Raw genomic sequence first — 18,576 nt, forward strand, 5'->3', positions numbered from 1 at the left:
CTCATATCAAGACAAGCTTCTTCAGTTTGCGGGGAGGAATATGTTCAGTCTCCCAGGGGTTTGTTTGGTTTTTAGATCTAGGACTCTCAAATTTATTGAGAGGTAGTTTGGGAATAAGGGAGATGGATGACTAAGAAGTCTCACCCTAACGCTGATTGTATTTTATTATCAGTAGCTGTGTGGGGTGTCTAAAGGTAGATTATAAACTCTCTCAAGGCAAGCACCAAGCTTTATTTGTCTGCAGGGTACCTAGCACCCTTTCTTGGGTGCTGTGTAAATAAGTATTAAGGGCCACATTTCCAGGTGTGCTCAGCACCTAGCGGCTCCCTTTGCTGAGTGCTTTTGAAAAATCTGGCTGCTTATGTACAGACTTAAGGCCTTGTGTAGGCTAGGATTTAAAGGCACGATGTTAGTGTTGACTATAGTTAGTTAACTGCCACGGCTTGTGCAGTCGTGGCATAGCACAAAAAACCCCACCTCCGTGAGGGGAATAGCTCCCAGAGCAGGGAGCGCGGCTCCCAGGGCTGGTGCACTGTCTCCACTGGCACTTCACAGGGCTGAAACTTGCCGCGCTCGGGGGGAGGGGGGTGTTTTTTCACACCGCTGAGCCAGAAAGTTGCAGTGCTGCAAGGCGCCAGTGTAGACAAGCCCGTCAGATGCGATAAGTGCAGGGGGTTAAAGTCTACCAGCGTTCGGCGTCGGTGCCTTAGAACAAACATCCGGTGGAGTGTCCAGACTACACTTTACCAACATTAGCCACCCGGCGTTAACTTTAGGACAAAATTCAAGTGTAGACTGAAGCCAGGTGTACGCTAGAAAGTTTTACCAACATAGGTTGCCTCTGTAGGGGTGTGAAAAAATAATCACACCCCCAACCAACATAACCATACCAGCAAAAGCCCTAGATGCAGTTACACTGGCAAAAAAAAATCCTATGAATTACTTGTATTAACATCGTACCTGTATTAACACAGCACAAAAGCAGGCAGTCTCTACTCCAAAGGGCTTCCAGTCTAAGTTTGCCAGTACAGCTTATTTTATGCAGGGTACGGTATAACCCATACCAGCAAAAACTCCTTTGCTGGTATAAGCTGCATCTGGACGAGGAGGACTACAGCTGCAACAAGAAACCCTTTCTGGGGTTGACAAGGCCAAGCTTTTAAGTGGGAGCTACTGCGTTTATCGGCAGGGCTTGTTTTAATTTGTAGACAGCCATGCCCCCAAGGCTTTTGCCTTATATGAAAGTAACTAAGGCCAAAGTAAGTCAACAGATACTGAAACTCATTGCAGGAGTGACCTCACCTGTTATTCAGGGGCAAAAGTGCATCAGATGGCCAATCAAAATCTTTAGTATTCTGAATTTAAGACCTCATTGGTTTTATGTGCCTAACAAAGCCTCATTCACTTATCACTCTGTCTACCTGCCCGAAACCTCTTCGCGGCGACAAGCCTGCAGTGTATTTCTGATTGTAAGCTCTTTGGGACGGGGAACATCTTATTTTTGTCCTGTATGTTCACACCCCCAAGGACAATTGGGCCCGGATCCCACTTAGGCCCTACCACAATACAAATAATAAACATGCATCATCATCGGCACCCAGCAAATCCAAACGTCTTTAACAGAAAACAGTGCTGCAGCACCTCCTTCCTTACAACAAAAACCACAAATTACAGCCCTGCATCTCCCCTCATGTAGGCTGAAGCCCTGACGTCAGCTTTTAAGTATTGACCAAGCATTAAAGGGGTTTTATTAACCAATAAGCAAAAAACCCAAGAATCTTTCATCTAAACTCTTCGGGACATTGCAGTGCTGAATCACTGCACAAACACCCGCATGCTTGCAAGCTTATGCTCCATCCGTGCTAATGCGGGGGAATCGTTTCAAGTGGCAAGCTTAACTCCTTGATCACTAGCAGCTGCCTTCGAGCAATGGCAGGGAAGCACTGCAAACCCCCCCTCCTGCTGACCACACGCCCCTGGTCTTGGGTTCCTTGAAACGCCAAGGGCATAAGGCGACACACCAAACTCCTGCACCGTTGGGAAAGCGCAGGGCTGTTAACACCAGCAGCCTCCCAAACGTTGAGCCTGAGCCCATTGGAGCCCGGCTCTTTCCCAGATCTTCCCTCACACCCCACGGCTTTAGACTAGCAAACCGCAAACATAGGGTCCCCCCACTCTGCAGCCGCCCCCGCCGCACACATGCCTTTAGTTCACGCGGGAGGGTCATGTCATTTTCTTTGCACCCAGCATGAGCAGGATTTCGTTTAAACTCCTATCTAAATAAGCAGGCTGTAATAAGCATGCAGTTCCCTGTCAGCAGCTGCATGCATTATATCACCCAGCACGGGATTTGGTTTTTATGTGTGTGAACGTGCGCAAGGTGAGTTTCCAGCCCGTTTTGCAAAATAACAATGGTTTTAAAACGTCTATCAGCTCTGGGTAATAACACCACACACTCAGTTACATCTCCAACCATTCCCTCCAACGCATGCCTTGTAATCACCAATTCATGCACCCCTTACTGCATCTTCGGGATCCTACCCCGCATGTAAATACAAACGCACAGCGTATCTCTGTGTTGCATTATAGATAATTGGTGTCAGGCTCAGAAAGATGCAGTACGCAGCTATATGAAAATACACCTCTGCAACAGACTTTCGTCCCCAGCTCCAGCCCCTAGGATCTATTGCAGAAATCTGCAGGTCACTCAAATACAAAGCATGATTAAAAACCCTAGGCCACCCCCTTCTTCTTCCCTTACATTATAAACACTTACCCTCCCGTACTTCCTCTGCAGCCGGGGGAATCAGAGCTCCTGAGGTTCTCCAGCTGATTGCAAATTTCTGCACATTCGTCAGGATAATTAAACGCAATTACAGGATGATCAAAGGAGAAGCCCTGCAAGGCTGGTGCCAGTGCTGATGATGCAAGTTCTAGCCTCTTGCAAACACATGCAGGCCCCCACACTGAAATGTAGACAGAATACTAGTCCAGTAAGTGAAGGGCAGGCATGTCCCTGCACGGAGGGGGTGGTGAGGGTGGATGGCACAGATAAGCATTAACAGGGCTGAAGGGATCCAGGAAGACAGAAGGTTGCACTTTAGAACTAAAAATGAACTGAGGATGAGGTCATGCCTTGAAAAAAAAGCACCTGACGTCACCCCCAGCCAATCAGAGAGGGAGGCTCAGGGGCAGGGTGACGTCAGCCTCTGATCCTGGAGCTTTGGGTGCAGATTAAAGGGAGACAGGCAGGCAGAGCTGCAGTTTAAAAGGGGTAATGGCCTAGTTTTTTTTTCTTTTCCTTTTATTTATTCCTTCCGAGGCTGTAAGCTCTTAAAAGGGGAATGCACTGTCTTACCATCCACTGAAGGAGATGGGAGAGCGGTGCAGGGAGTTCTAGGCAGCGGTGCAGCGCAAGCCACTCATGCTAAATCAGGTTGGCATTTATTGTTAGAAGGGAAGGGTGTTTCATCAGCACACAGATATGCCCTGCTGCTCACAAAGAGGAACTGGGAAACATTTTCCAATGCCAAAGGGAGGGGAGAATATTATTGACTAGACCTTCCATGCAGCAGCCTTACGTTTTCAAATCAGATTTCATTTTGGAATGATGCACCTAGTGTCCTCCTAGGGGATTTTACCCTAAAAAAAAATCCCACCACCCCCAGAGCCTTCCTTTTTGCATGCAGGGAGTGACCCAAAGCTGCCTGCTCAGTTTATGGTGCTCTGGGAGGAAAGAAAAAGTACAGTTAAATGATAAGCCCTTAAAATAGCAAAGGAAAGGAGAGCAAGGAGACCCTGCTTTGTAGGTGGAATGTAATTCAGAAGCTGAGATTATCCATCCCTTTCTGTACAGGAATTCCAGACTTCTGCCTCCTGGAGTTCCTCTGAAACAAAGGCCTGATTTTTATTTTTTTTTTAAAGTTTCCCTTACAATCTAATTTATTTCCCATAGGGCAGGGGTGTTTTTCTCCTGGGCATTTATTTTTATTGCCCACTAAACGGCTCAGCCACACACAGCAGGGAACTAGGTGGTTTCATTCTTTCGGTGGTGCTGCTATAACACTAGTGTGCCTGTTGAAGCACTCACTACGGGATGGGGACTCCCTTCAGCTCAGGTACCCTGCTCTCCGACCCGCCATGGTTCAGCCTTGGGAACACTGGGCAGTGTTAAAAAGACAAGAGGACAATTTGCTGTTTGCTTCCCCAACTCCCCTTCTTTACAGCACTTCTGTCCCCCCACGCCTCAGAGGCTTTCCCCCACATCAAGCAACATGCTGGCCGAGCAGAGCGTGGTGTTTCCATCTCACCCTAAGCACAGGATAGCACCGATCGCTTCCCCATCTGCAGCTGTGGGAAATTTCCAGTAAGCACCTTCACCTTCCTCCCTTGCTGTTCCAAATGCACAGGAGAGACTCTCCGCAAAGCCACTATGTTGCCTCCTTTAAATCTCTCCTGTACTGCATGCCTAAAACACACAGTACAGTGCCTGGGCAGCTGGGGTGCTGTGACCACATTATGACTGGTGTAGTGAACAAACTGTCTCATCTACCTTCTACTCCCCCTATTTATTTGATCCACTTGCTTTCTCTCATCATATACTTTGATTTAAAGTTATTTGGGGGCAGGGACTGTTTTTCTTCCTCATATGCGTGCAATAGTGCCTAGACAATGAGGCTTTGTTCCCTAATTGGGACTTTTAGGTACTACCATATAGAATGAACATTCATCAAAGAGATTGGTCCAAGCTGCAACGTTCAGGTTTGGATCTGAACTCCCCCAAAATCTGGAGATATGCCCATACAAACCTCTAATTACAAGCACTGAAGACTCTAGACCAACTTCCCCGGCTTGGCCAAGATGTGCTTGTTGTAGGAATTAGGGTTGAGAGAGGAAGGTGGCTGTCAATTACAGCTATTTGAGAATTTTCCAACAGAACAGTCTCTCCATAAATTTTGATAAAATTGAAACGTTTTGTTTCAGCTTGATTGCTTTGACTTTTCCATTTTATAATTTATAACATAAGAGTTAAATAAATAAAGTTGAAAGAAATGTTTTGATAAGGTTGACATGTTTTGGGGTGTTTTGTACATATTTCTGAGATTGACAAATCTGGCACAAAACCAAAATTCAAAATCTCAAATTTTCCCACAAGACAGAATTTCCATTTTTTGATCAATTCTACTCGTTACCTTTCTGCTTTGCTGATCTTGAATCTGAACCACCACCTAGATTAATTTAGAGCAGCCCCCTGGCTGCTCTAAATTACATCTCTAAGAAAAGTTCCATATGAATTACTAAAATGCAGCATGCTCTGGCCATGACCCCTGCCACCATCAGCCACGCTTCTGACCAACTCAGGAATGCCTCCTACTCCTGGGTAGGAAGGATGCAGAGGCAGAAATGCAATCCCCAGCTGCCTTGTTTGTGAGAATGGGAGGGAGCTCAGGACAGGATCTGGTCCTGTGGGCCCAAATTCTGCCTTCAGTTACACTGGTGCAACTTCCATGGAAGTCCATCAGAGCCAACCCTATTCAAGCGAGGGCAGGATTGGGTCCTGTGTGATTCAGGGGCAAATTACTATTTTTATGCCATGAATTACTTTCTTTATGTAAATAGTGAACGCACCACACAGGAGCCATGAAACCAGCATGTGAGGGGAACAGACTCTGGAGCCTGTTGTCATTTGACTGCATCGATTTAGAAGGGACGGGGAAAGATAAAATGAAGGCAAGGCTGGGAGAGAGATGAGAGTCAAGATATCCATTCTCAAGGCCCTCTGTGAGGGCCCACCAAACCCAAAAGCCAGCCCTCAGAGTCAGCATACATTTGGGCCCCTTGGAGAGCTAACATCATCATGTGATGTTGCAGAGGGAGTGTCATGCTGTGATGGAAGGCCCCACCCCCATGCCACCGTAGTGGGCACAGAACCACCAGCCAGCCAAGAGATCTGCAAAAATAGCAGTCATTTCCTTTGTGCCGTTGGATGTGGCCTGACAGCCTCCAGCTTAAAGAGGGATTACATTTTAAAAGCTGAGGTTTTGCTAATACTTATGAAATCAAGGAGACTCCCTCCCCTTTTCTGCCTCCTTACAAGGACAGGGAAGGATTTTTTTTTTTTTAACTTTTTCCTCTCCAAACATGTACTGATCAGCTGGCCAAATCAGGATTTCAGACTATTACAGTTACTTAGATTGCAGGGGATCGTATTTTGTTTATACATTTGTGCAGTCCTGGCCTTTAGGTGCTTCCATGCTGCAAACCACCACCATCACCAGCTGGGAAGGACTGAGGTCCCCCTTTACAGCCACAAGAAGTTGATCATGGGAGATACGTCCAGGGCACTTTTACAGAGAAACCAGCACTGGGAGTAGCAGGGGCAAAGTTATGGAGGAAAGTTCATTTTATAGGAACCTAAGATGCATAACTGTGCTAGTTACAGCTTTGATTACACCAGGCATCACAATCATTGCAGGCCAGACCATTGTAGTCACACTTCTGGTATAAACCCCTAGCACCAATAGGCAGAGCTGCTATTAAGGTGCAAATCATGGCTGACAACACTCCTGACTGTCTGCACTAGGGGTTTGCCCTGGTATAGTTATACTGGTAGCTAAAATCCCCAGTATAGCCAACACCCTCATTTCAAGCTGAATTTATATATATTCTCTCTCCCCCGTCCGCCTAGTTTCAGCCTTGTAGCACGTTCCAGCAGCAAAGTGATGGGGTTTAATTCTGTACTGCCTTGTAATTGTGAAGGCAGCCCTTTATACCTGGTTAAAGTCCACGCACCACACTGCGAGTTGAATGTTTCAAACCAACAATGGCCTTCTCTCGTCAATGAAAATTCATGAAGGTTTTTTAGGTTGTTCTCAGAAAATTTAAACCAAATGAGTTTGTCATAAAATGGGTTGGGTTTCCTCCCTCTTCCCCCCCCCACCTTTTTTCCTTCTTCCACACCTTTTTCCAGTGGTAAATTTAAAAAAAAACAAAACCAAAAAAAGGCAGCAGGGGGGCAGGGGAAGGAAGAACACTCTGAAAATGTTTGAAATCAAAGAGTTTGGATTTAAAAAGTGTGAAAAATTCAACTAGATGAAAAGTCATTGACTTCTGAAATCTGAGGAAGATTATTTCAAAAATGTTATAGAAAAAAAATTAACCAAGATTTCCAATCAGTTCTAGCACGACGCTATCCAGATCAGAATTCTCCATACAGCTGGCTGAGATGAGGACATCATGGCAGGCACTCTGTTCTGAACCAGAGTTGCGTGAGCTGGGGATGAGGACGCTGGGCTTCCTATTTGCAGTGGTAGGTGGCTTTGGGTCAGAAAACAAGGAATAGGGAGATGGTAAGAAAAGTCCAATGGGGCAAGGGTCCTAGGGGATTGTGGGAAGGCATTGCAGGGCTAGTGGCCCTCTGTTGTGGTACTGGCTTGCTGCATCTGTACTGGATGTCATGAGAGGGAGTAACTCAATGTCTTCCCTCTGCCTCCAGATGTGTTAGCTCTCTCAGGTGATGCCACCCCTGCACATAAATGACTGGTGGGCACGTCTGGAGGGGGGGGGGATCAGAGTAACAGGGACGCTCATGCTTCAGCTCATGCTAAATCGCTAGAGAGGACAAACGCTTGGGAGACGAGATTCGCCTAGCGCTGGGGCTCAGTTGGTGCTAGCAGGGGGTGGAGCAGAAGAGACCAATCACAGATACTTTTCCCAAAGCTTCATGCCAATGCTCTGCACTAGCATGCCTGGCCACTGCCCTACCAGTGCCAGAGCAATGGGGGGGAAGCTCCTTAGTGGCAATAGGCCTGTCACACAAGGCATTGGAGAATGAGGTCCATGATCCCACCCACTTCACCGCAGCAAAAAACACCCTTGGGAGAGTCCAAAACAAATGATTCACAGACGTTAACCTGTTCTCAGGACATCTGAGGTAACAGCCAGATGGTGACATGGGCTTGCAAAACCTGGTCAATCGAGTTGAGGGTTTGACACCCTAGAGCGGAACCTTCCGTGTTCAGGAGATTTGGACCTATGCAGGGTCAGCCTTAGGGAAAATGGCATCCTGAGCGAATTTGTATTTTGGTGCTCCTGGCCCCTGTGGGTGTGACACCCCCCGTTTTTCCCTGGCCTCCATGGGCTCCTCAGGTTCCCCACCCCCTTCACTCCTAACCCCGGCACTGTGCTCCCTTTGCCCCAGCCCCTACACTCCCCTCCTGTGCCCCGAATCCCTGCACTCTCCTTCATGCCTAATCCCTGCCCCCCCTCCTGCACCCACGTGGGGAAACTGATCTGGATGCATGGAGCAGCTGGCATTGCTGCTCGCTCCCCCCGCCCCACCCCCAACACTGCTCCTCCGCATCCCACTAGGGGGTTGTGAGGGAGGGGAGCGAGGAGCAGTGTCAGGGCTCCCTGCATCCAGATGACTTTCCCTACCTGGGATTAGGGTTGCCAACCCTCCCAGTTTCTCTGGGAGTCTCCCAGAATCGGGCTCTATTTGCCAGAGGCTACTGAAGCTGGGAGATTTTAGGCACTAACAGGCCAATGGCACAGCAGGGCTAAGGCAGGCTCCCTGCCTGCCATGGCCCTGCACCGCTCCCAGAAGCGGCTGGCACATTCCTGCGGTCCCTGAGGGGGAGCCTGGGGACTCGTGCACTGCCCCCGCCCCCAGAGCCAACTCCACAGCTCCCATTGTCCAGGAACTGGAGCCAAGGGGAGCTGTGGGGGCAGAGCCTGCAGGCAAGGGCAGCGCACGTAGTCCCCGCCACCCCGGGGCTGCAGGGACATGCTGGCCACTTCTGGGAGCAGCACAGGGCCAGGGCAGACAGGGAGCCTGTCTTAGCCCTGCTGCACCGCCGACCGGGAGCCGCCTGAGGTAAGTGCCTCCCGGCCAGAGCCCTCCCCCCAACCCCCTGCCCCAGCCCTGAGCCCCCTCCTGCACCCAAACTCCCTCCCAGAGCTTGCACCCCACAGCTCCTCCTGCACCCCAAGGCTCAGCCCAGAGCCCGCACCCCATCCCGCACCTCAACCCCCTGCCCCAGCCGGATAAAAGTGACTGAGGGTGGGGGCGAGTGAGCGATGGAGGGTGGGGGGCAGGGCAAGGGTGTTTGGGTTTGTGTGATTAGACAGTTGGCAACCCTACCTGGGCTGTGTAAGGGGAGGACAGGAGAGCAGCAGCCCAGGTGGGGGAAATGACTTGGATGCTCGGAGCACTTGGTGTTGCTCCTTGCTCCCCCCCCTTACAGCTCCTAAGGGGGCACAGAGGAATGTTGGGAGGGTGAGCAGTATCTGTGCGTCACCGCTCACCCCTCCCCCCCACATGTTCCTTCTCCGGGAGGAAGCAGAAAGAAATCTGGGTGCCCCTCCCTGTGGCCCTGTCCTGCCACCTGGGAGCAGTTTCTACCTCTACACCAGCAGCGTGCAACTCTGCATGGCGCCCCGGGCAGTCACCCAGGTGGCCCACCCCTAAGGCTGGCCCTGGACCCATGGCTCTGACTCGGGCATGTTACAGGACAGTGACTCTGTAATAGTTACTATTTGTATTACATTAGTAGCTAAGGTCCTAACTACAGCAGGGCCCTGTTGCACTCGGCACTGTGCATACACACGTAGGCCCCTTTTGTCTCTTGCTATCTAAATAGACAAGTATGGGGAACGGAAGCAGAGAGAGAATAAGTGACATTGCCAACGTCCCACAAGAATGAGGGAGCAGTGTCATAAGGTGATCCCAGAACTCTCAAATCCTTGTCTATTATCTTAATCACAATGCCAGCCTCACTCCATTTCCCCCAGCATACTCATATGTTTACGAGGCAGATTGTTTGTTACTTGAGAGCAGGGGCAGGGTTTTGTTTCAGAGACACACAAACACACAATTCCCCCCCCCAAAGCAAACAGCACCCCACCTTACTTTTCCGTTCCCCCCCCCATTTTTCCTCTTGCCCGAATTTCAGGCATGTCTGAATATAGACTACATGTGAACTGTATGTCTGGAATACAGGTTATGCACTTATATGTGTGTGATCCTTTTCTTCCAATGATTCCATACATTTTATCAATTTAATCTCAATTCAAATGTACAACTTGAAATCTGGGTCACCTATTATTTTTACATTTAATAAAAACCTCAACCTGATCATTTGGAAAGCTAGGTAAAGAAAGCTGGTTTGCCAGGAATTCCTCATCCATGTAAAGTCGGGATCTCAAACTCAAATCACCACAAGGGCCACGTGAGGACTAGTACATTGGCCCGATGGTGCATCACTGACACCTTTTCATACAAAGATATAAAAGCCCCCACCTCTGCCCCCGGCCCCACCCCCATTCCAACCCCTTCCCCAAAGTCCCTGCCCCAACTCCGCCCCCTCCCCAAATCCCCGCCCCAGCCCCGCCTCTTCTCCGCCTCCTCCCCTGAGCGCGCCACATCCCCGCTCCTCCCCCCTCCCTGGAAAGTCCTAAGTGCTGCCAAACAGCTGTTTGGCGGCAGGAAGCGCTGGGATGTAGGCAGAGGACCAGGGACGCAGTACGCTTAGGGGGTAGGGGTGGGGGTGCATCAGTGCAAGGACTTAGAATTATCAGGCAGAGCTGTTGCCTACATCAGCTGGAAGCCAGCACTATTTGGGGCTTATAGCACCGTACTTTAGCTACACTAGTTTGTGCCACTGCAGCTATACTAGGGCTGAAATCAGGGCAAACAACGTTAAAGAAAGGTCCATCAGTTCCCCTGAAGTTGTTCTCTAGTCTTCACTGTGCTCTGAAGTCTCCAAAATAAGGGCCCGGTCTTGCACCGTTTCAGTCAATAGGGAGTGTTGCCACTGACTTGAATAGATGTAGAGTCCTAGAAGAGCAGGCCGGCCCAGCATGGGGAGGTGTCAGAGTAAGCAGTGCTCTGGGTTTCCTCTTACTGTAGCTCAGCGAATACTAGCTCACATGGCAGATCAGCCAGGAATGGCCCCACTGGAGTGCAGTTCCCTTTAGGGCTGGCTGGCTGGCTGGCAACCTTTAAGGGCCCACAACAAAGCTCATTGAAGTCAGGGGAAAAGACCTTCCTTGACTACAATGGACTTTGAATCAGGCCCTAGAAGAGCCAACTCTCCCAGTTAACTGGGAGGTTTTCAGTATACTTCAGTCTACAGATACAGGCGGGGGGCACACTCTTCCAGCCTAGCAGCAGGCCTTGGAATGGAATCACAAGGCTATATAAGAGCTTCACCGTGCTGGAGGCAAGTGACAAGCCACCCGTACCATTGCAAGGCAACTCGCAGGCTGAAAGAGAATGTGCCACACAGCTGATCTGCAGAATGCCGGTCCAAACCCTTTGTATGCAACGCAGAGGGGCCACTCTAATCCAATGGCAGTAATTCGCTGGCTGGAGTGCCCATGCTAGCCTCATCCTTCAAGGGCACCTAGCCCTAGCTTAAGAGCCAGTTGTCAGTTTGGTAGCTTTGTCTGAGAAAGTTGGGGATCAGAGGAGCGATTTATTTCCCCTGTAAATAAAGGCCACCTGAGAACATTTTTATCTGTTAATTAAGTTGGGTAGGGGGAAGAGACCCTAAAACCTTGGGATCCCCATGCCCAAATCATAATATAGGATTCCCCCTGCTCACTGTTGCAGAGCAAAGCAAATCCTTCCTCCCTCCACTCACCAGGGTCTCTGCCCACATACAAGTTGGGGGTGGGGAAGCTTCTCTCTCACCCCCACAAAAGAGCAATCAGTTTAACCATGTGCATGTCTGAGAATGGCTTTAAATCTCATCACCCATTTGTACCCCTGGGTGAACCTTAATAGCCAAGTTATTGGCCTTTCCCCCCCCTCAAATCTCAGGTTTGTCATTTTCAGTGCTGAAAGTGTCTGCCACCCTCCAGCCTGTCCCGTCTCTGCTCTGCGTTCTCCAAGATAGCCACGGAAATGCAGCACGGTGCCCTGGTCCTCAGCCCATACTGATGGATTTGCAAAATGCCACTAAAATGGATACAAAATCTCACCCCGCATTGCCCAGGCATAGGCAGAAGCAGCTTCTGCCAATACTTGTATTGTTGCTGGCCTCAACGCTTGCACTGATTTCCAATTATTCGTTTTGCAGTCACACTGAGAGGCCCCAACTAAGATAAGGGCCCAGTGGTAGGAGTTGTACAGACCTCTAAAGAAAGAGCCCCTGCCCCAGGAAACCCTCAGTGTCATCTGACAAGACAAAGTGGGGGAGGAGAAACTGAGGTGAAGTGACTTACCCAAGGTCACACAGCAGGGCAGTAGCAGAGTCAGGAATAGCATCTAGGGCTCCTGTATCCCAGGCCCCAGCCCTGACTATCCAACCACACGGCCTCTAAGTGCTGCTGCCTAAGGGTCTCTCAGAACATCCTTCACCGAGCAATGGTGGAGCTGATGGCACAGTGGGGAATGTTTTTAGTGAGAAGCCGTACGGTTACGATGCCGGGGGATGGCTGCGTTGTTTATTGACTACCCAGAAAACAGGAATTAGATGCACCCGTTATGTTACCCTGACAGGCCAGCCTCAACTAGTGCAGAGTTCAGGCCGTTGAGGGTTAAGTCTGCTGCTGCCCGTCCCTTGACTCACCAAGCTTTTCCCTGGCACTACAGCACACCTGCGGCCTCTGACCAGCTCCAGGGTAGGCACTGCCCTCCCACTATGGGACCTAGACGCGATGGGCCAGATTCACAGACTGTAATTGACTCCAACCATGCTCAACCAGTTTGCATTAGCTGAGAGAATTTGGCCCAGGGTCTGAAGCTGGCTTGACAGCATTTGCAGCAACCATGGCATCATCAAGAACTGAGCATTTGAGGGAGGAGGAAGGCAGAGAGCCAGCAGGGAAGTGGCCAAGCCAAGCATTGCATAACAGTGGTATGTGTTTTTGTGCACATGCCTGACATACCCTGTGCTCTAGTTGGCCTTGGAGACTGCGGTCCCCACCCCGAAGGGGTTAATATGTAACTCCACACACTGTCCTAGCGGGTGCATGACGACATCAATACATACATATATGTGTTCAGTACAAACATGTGAAGTCACTGTCGTTGGAGGGGGCTGCAGTTGTCACATCTTAGCCAACTCCTGGATGTTTGCACAACATGAGAACCGCCCCATTCCAATAGCTGCCAGTTACACAAGCCTTTCGCTCAGCCAACAAGCTTTCCCTGTTCTCTGGCCCAGGGTATGTGCTTTCCCTGCACACACAGGGGCCAGAACAAGAGGAGGAATCACATGTGAACAGCATAAGGGGGTGTGGGCTCCTCAGCATAATGTAAACAATGATGGGAAGGATGTTAAATGCTGGAGGCTGGGGCTATACTCTGAGTCTGTGCCAGGTGAGCAAAAATCAATGTCACATTCTTCCCTGAGCTCTTCAAGGCTGGCGGCCTTTCAAGGTGTGCACAGAAACCCAGAGCAGGTTCTGTTCCTCGTGTGCACATTGAACAGGCTGAGGGGGCCCTCTGTCTGTTCAACAGAGAACAGCTGTCTGGTTGGTGCTTCTCCACCAGTGACAAGCCCACACTGGAGTTTTAACCTCATCCTCCCGCCAGGGCAGAGTCTCTGCAGAGAAACATGCAGGTCATTCTATGGCACCGTACAGCCAGTGAGAGTGGAGTAGGTCCACACAGGAACTCAGTGGAAATCAGCTGACAGTAGAAAACACTCCACTGAAAACAGGAACGGAACATTGTTTTTAACTGGTGGAACTGGCCAAAGTTTCTCAGCCAAAGTGCCTCCGAGGTGGCTCCACCCCCCTCCAGGTAATTTCAAAACAATGTACATAAAAAACCAAAAGCCTTTCAAAGGTTTGAAATTCTGTGTCTCTCCCTATTATCTGTGCCACTGAGTGCAATAGAGGCCATGTCTTCACTGCCAAGTAAGGCAGGTTTTTACAAAGAGATCACTAACTTGGGTCAGCTCTTATCTTGATGCTGGTAGTTGAGATAAACCCCAGGTGGAGGGAGCATACTGTTGACCTTGACTAGCTACATCAAGGTAAGAACTACCTGTGTCTTGTTTCCTCTAGGATTTTACAGCAAGATAGTTAACTTGCATTATTTATCTTGCTGTAAAACACACCTTTTTTGGCAGTGAAGACATAGCCAAATGGGCTGGGCTTGTCTTCACTAGGAAAAAAGTATGTTTAACTCAAGTTAAAATCCTAGCAAGGACAAGGTATCTTGTAGCTCTCACAAGAGTTAGCAGGTTAAGATAAATTAAAAACGTCTCGTTTTTGCTAGAAGTGTCATAGCCATGTCAGTCCTAGGATATTAGGGACAAAGTGGGTGAGGTAATATCTTTCATTGGACCAACTTCTGTTGGTGAGAGAGACAAGCTTTCAAGCCACACAGTGCTCTTCTTCAGGTCTGTGGTCTATGTAGCTCAAAAGCTTGTCTCTTTCACCAACAGAAGCTGGTGCAATAAAAGATATTTCCTCACCCACTTTGTTTTTGCTAGGTGTTTAACTCCAGTTAGCTAAAGATAAAGATAAAAACCCCAGAGACCCAGCAAACAAACAGAAGTTGAAAAAAGATGTTTGGTTGACTTTTTTGTGGCGAAAAAAGGAATTTCCAACCAGCTCTAATAACTGGGTAGCAATTTTCATCTGTACTAAACAAATGATAAGGCCTGTTCATATTATTTATAAGGGTAGCACCTAGAGGCCTCAGCAGACATCAGACCCCACTGTGGTAGGCATTGTGTAAACACGTTGTAAGAGACAGTCCCTGCCCCAAAGAAGTTACTATCTAAGCTGACAAAGGGGGAAAGAAGCACAGAGTGGTAAAATGACTTGCCCTTTCACATAGCAGGTTAATGACAGAACTTGGAATAAAACCCAGGACCCTTGGTCTAAGGCCCTGTTTACTAGACCACACTGCCTTCTAAGCACAAGGGCGTAAATTATTATTTCTTTCAATGCATAGATTTTCCCTCCCCCTCTGCCTTAGTTCTGGGCACTTTGATACAGTTTAAGATACAATAGCCACACAGTTCCACTCCAGACATAACGGGAATCTCCTGCAGCAGGCCTGCTAAGAGATAGAGCAAATCTGGGAAGGTTAGCAAATCTAGGGTCTGGCAGACCAAGGGTCAGAAGCAAGTTCCAAAGGCAAGATGGCTTTATTGGGAATGCCCTGTTAGCAGGCCTCTCATTTAAATTGAAGGGAACCACCTTGAGCACCTCCACTGAGAGGTGGGGGCCTAGCCACCCCTACCTCACACTTAGACCACTGATGAAGCCCTGTAAACAGCTCTGGAGAGCAACCTCTCTTCTGTACTTCTCTTAACAGCACACTCAGGCAGTGTAGTGCTGCCAGTTTAAGGGGCATGACCTTAATTTAGGGTCCCCCCAGACAGGGACATGCGGTTAATGCAAAACACATGAATTCTACACTGAGGGATCCTTTGCATTAACACCACATCACTTTTCTCACTGAAGATATGGACCTGCGAGCAGAGATACTGGAATCCACAACGGACACATGTATGCATATGTCATGTAGCTGTTCCAGGGCAGATAATCTGTGCTCCAGATCTCCCTAGTGGCACACTTTCCACCAGAGATCTGTGTGTAGCAAGTCCTTTCCAACCCTCACACGTCTGTGTATAGGGCAGCCAGGACCCTAGAGGCCTATGCGCTACTTCCTTCTCACTTAAACCCCATTGTGAAGGCTGAAGGGATACATAGGTCTTGTTCTGACCCTCTGTGCCAATGTCACCCCTTGAATATGAGTTGGTCACACAGCAAAGGTACCCAGCTAGGCCGTGGTATGGCCAGAGCCTCATGCGTCTCAACACACCAGCTGGAGATCCAAAGGTGAGGATGGAGCGGGGCATGCTGAACATTCAAAATGAAAGTGATGGAATTGCTCCTACAGAGGCATTTCGCCTGACCCAGTACTCTACAACCAGAAGAAGGGATGGTCCAGCTGTTACTGGCCTGGCCTGAGAAACCTGGGTTCAGTTCTGTGCTCTTGGGCAAGTCACTTAGGTCCAGATCTTCAATGGCATTTAGGTGCCGAAATACTTTTGAGGATTTGGGCATATGCTCTCTGTGCCTCAGTTTCCCATCTGTAAAATGGGGATAAAAAGCACTTGCCTACAGCACAGGCATGTTGGGAGGATAAATACAGTAAGAATTATGAAGTGCTCAGATGCTATGCTAATGAGGAGCACATAAATACCCTGGATAGAATGACTCAAGTTACCATTACGAATGAGATGTCCTCGAACCACTCCGCACCCCTGCGTGGCTCTGGCTTTAAGAGCCACAGTCTGTTCCATCAGCCACAGCTCACTTACAGAGTTATAATGGGTTCTACTTTTCTGTTATCAGGTGTGTCTTGGCCTCACTTTCCCCTCCGATCCACATTCTTCCTCTCGGGGCAGGGGCAATTTGGGTCTTTTAGACTTTGGCTCTCTGGATAAAGGAAAACTTCCCTCCTTTTGCAGAAGTCCAAAGAGTACGAAACAATTCAAAATGGTCCTTTTGCCCTCACTGTGCTCAACAATTGCAAAGCCTGGCAATTGCTGCCGCGATCAGTAATAAAAGCATTGGGAGAAGCAGCTCCTGCCTACCTGGGCAGTATGGGGGTTGGTTTCTCATTCATTTTAGGTTTGTTTGGTTTTTTTAAACAGAGACATTTGAGGCACTGTTGGAGGGGAGCATAACTAGGCTCGGGTGCCACAGGAGGCACAAGGGCAAAGTCTGAGGCCTTTCAGTCCATCAGGAAGTGGCCCTAGGACTATGTCTATACTGGGGATTTGTCCAGATTCCAGCAACTGGTGGACAACATCACACCCGTGCAGATGCATGGAGTAGACAAGGAAAGCTGTGATTTTCACTGGTGGATCTTACTCACAGTCTATATTAGGCCTAGTAACACACACTTTAGTGCAGCTTATTGTGCGGTTAGAACAGAATAAAATGAAAAAAAAAAAAAAAAAAGGTTTGCAGCATTGATATATTTGGTAGTTCCCACCCCTCCACCCCCGTAAACCTCTTCCCCCAACTAGCACTCCCATGAGCAATTACACCAGACAAGGGGATTGTTCCTGAAGCAACCAAACAAACTAGAATCTGAGGGAAGAAGTCATATGCATGAAGTCATGTGCACAAGTCCATGGGGCCAGATGCATTGCATCCAAGAGTGCTAAAGGAGTTGGTGGATGTGATTGTAGAGCCATTGGCCATTATCTTTGAAAACTCATGGCGATCAGGGGAAGTCCCGGACGACTGGAAAAAGGCTAATGTAGTGCCCATCTTTAAAAAAGGGAAGGAGGAGGATCCTAGGAACTACAGGCCAGTCAGCCTCATCTCAGTCCCTGGAAAAATCATGGAGCAGGTCCTCAAGGAATCAATTCTGAAGCACTTAGAGGAGAGGAAAGTGATCAGGAACAGTCAGCATGGATTCACCAAGGGCAATTCATACCTGACTAATCTAATTGCCTTCTATGACGAGATAACTGTGGATGAAGGGAAAGCAGTGGACATGTTGTTCCTTGACTTTAGCAAAGCTTTTGACACGGTCTCCCACAGTATTCTTGCCAGCAAGTTAAAGAAGTATGGGCTGGATGAATGGACTATAAGGTGGATAGAAAGCTGGCTAGATTGTCGGGCTCAACGGGTAGTGATCAATGGCTCCATGTCTAGTTGGCAGCTGGTATCAAGTGGAGTGCCCCAAGGATCGGTCCTTGGGCCGGTTTTGTTCAATATCTTCATAAATGAGCTGGAGAATGGTGTGGATTGCACTGTCAGCAAGTTTGCGGATGACACTAAACTGGAAGGAGAGGTAGATATGTTGGAGGGTAGGGATAGGATACAGAGGGACCTAGACAAATTGGAGGATTGGGCCAAAAGAAATCTGATGAGGTTCAACAAGGACAAGTGCAGAGTCCTGCACTTAGGACGGAAGAATCCCATGCACTGCTACAGACTAGGGACCGAATGGCTCGGCAGCAGTTCTGCAGAAAAGGACCTAGGGGTTACAGTGGACGAGAAACTGGATATGAGTCAACAGTGTGCCCTTGTTGCCAAGAAGGCCAATGGCATTTTGGGATGTATAAGTAGGGGCATTGCCAGCAGATCGAGGGACGTGATCGTTCCCCTCTATTCGACACTGGTGAGGCCTCATCTGGAGTACTGCGTCCAGTTTTGGGCCCCACACTACAAGAAGGATGTGGAAAAGTTGAAAAGAGTCCAGCGGAGGGCAACAAAAATTATTAGGGGACTGGAACACATGAGTTATGAGGAGAGGCTGAGGGAACTGGGGATGTTTAGTCTATGGAAGAGAAGAATGAGGGGGGATTTGATAGCTGCTTTCAACTACCTGAGAGGTGGTTCCAAAGAGGATGGCTCTAGACTGTTCTCAGTGGTAGCAGATGACAGAACAAGGAGTAATGGTCTCAAATTGCAGTGGGGGAGATTTAGGTTGGATATTAGGAAAACCTTTTTCACTAGGAGGGTGGTGAAACACTGGAATGCATTACCTAGGGAGGTGGTGGAATCTCCTTCCTTAGAAGTTTTTAAGGTCAGGCTTGACAAAGCCCTGGCTGGGATGATTTAATTGGGGATCGGTCCTGC

At 48.8% G+C, this 18,576-nt stretch overlaps 1 protein-coding gene across 1 annotated transcript in view; it reads right to left on the reverse strand.

Moving 5' to 3' along the window:
• The window catches only part of DUSP8 (dual specificity phosphatase 8), an 83,157-nt gene extending 80,085 nt beyond the window's left edge, over window positions 1–3,072 (reverse strand). The window contains exon 1 of the mRNA XM_073347225.2: window positions 2,777–3,072. The gene's annotated coding sequence lies outside the window, so the exon portion shown is untranslated. The remainder of the gene's footprint in view (window positions 1–2,776) is intronic.
• Window positions 3,073–18,576: the final 15,504 nt, after the last annotated feature.

Source organism: Lepidochelys kempii, chromosome 6 (assembly GCF_965140285.1).
Source record: "Lepidochelys kempii isolate rLepKem1 chromosome 6, rLepKem1.hap1, whole genome shotgun sequence".
NCBI classification, from domain to species: domain Eukaryota; kingdom Metazoa; phylum Chordata; order Testudines; family Cheloniidae; genus Lepidochelys; species Lepidochelys kempii.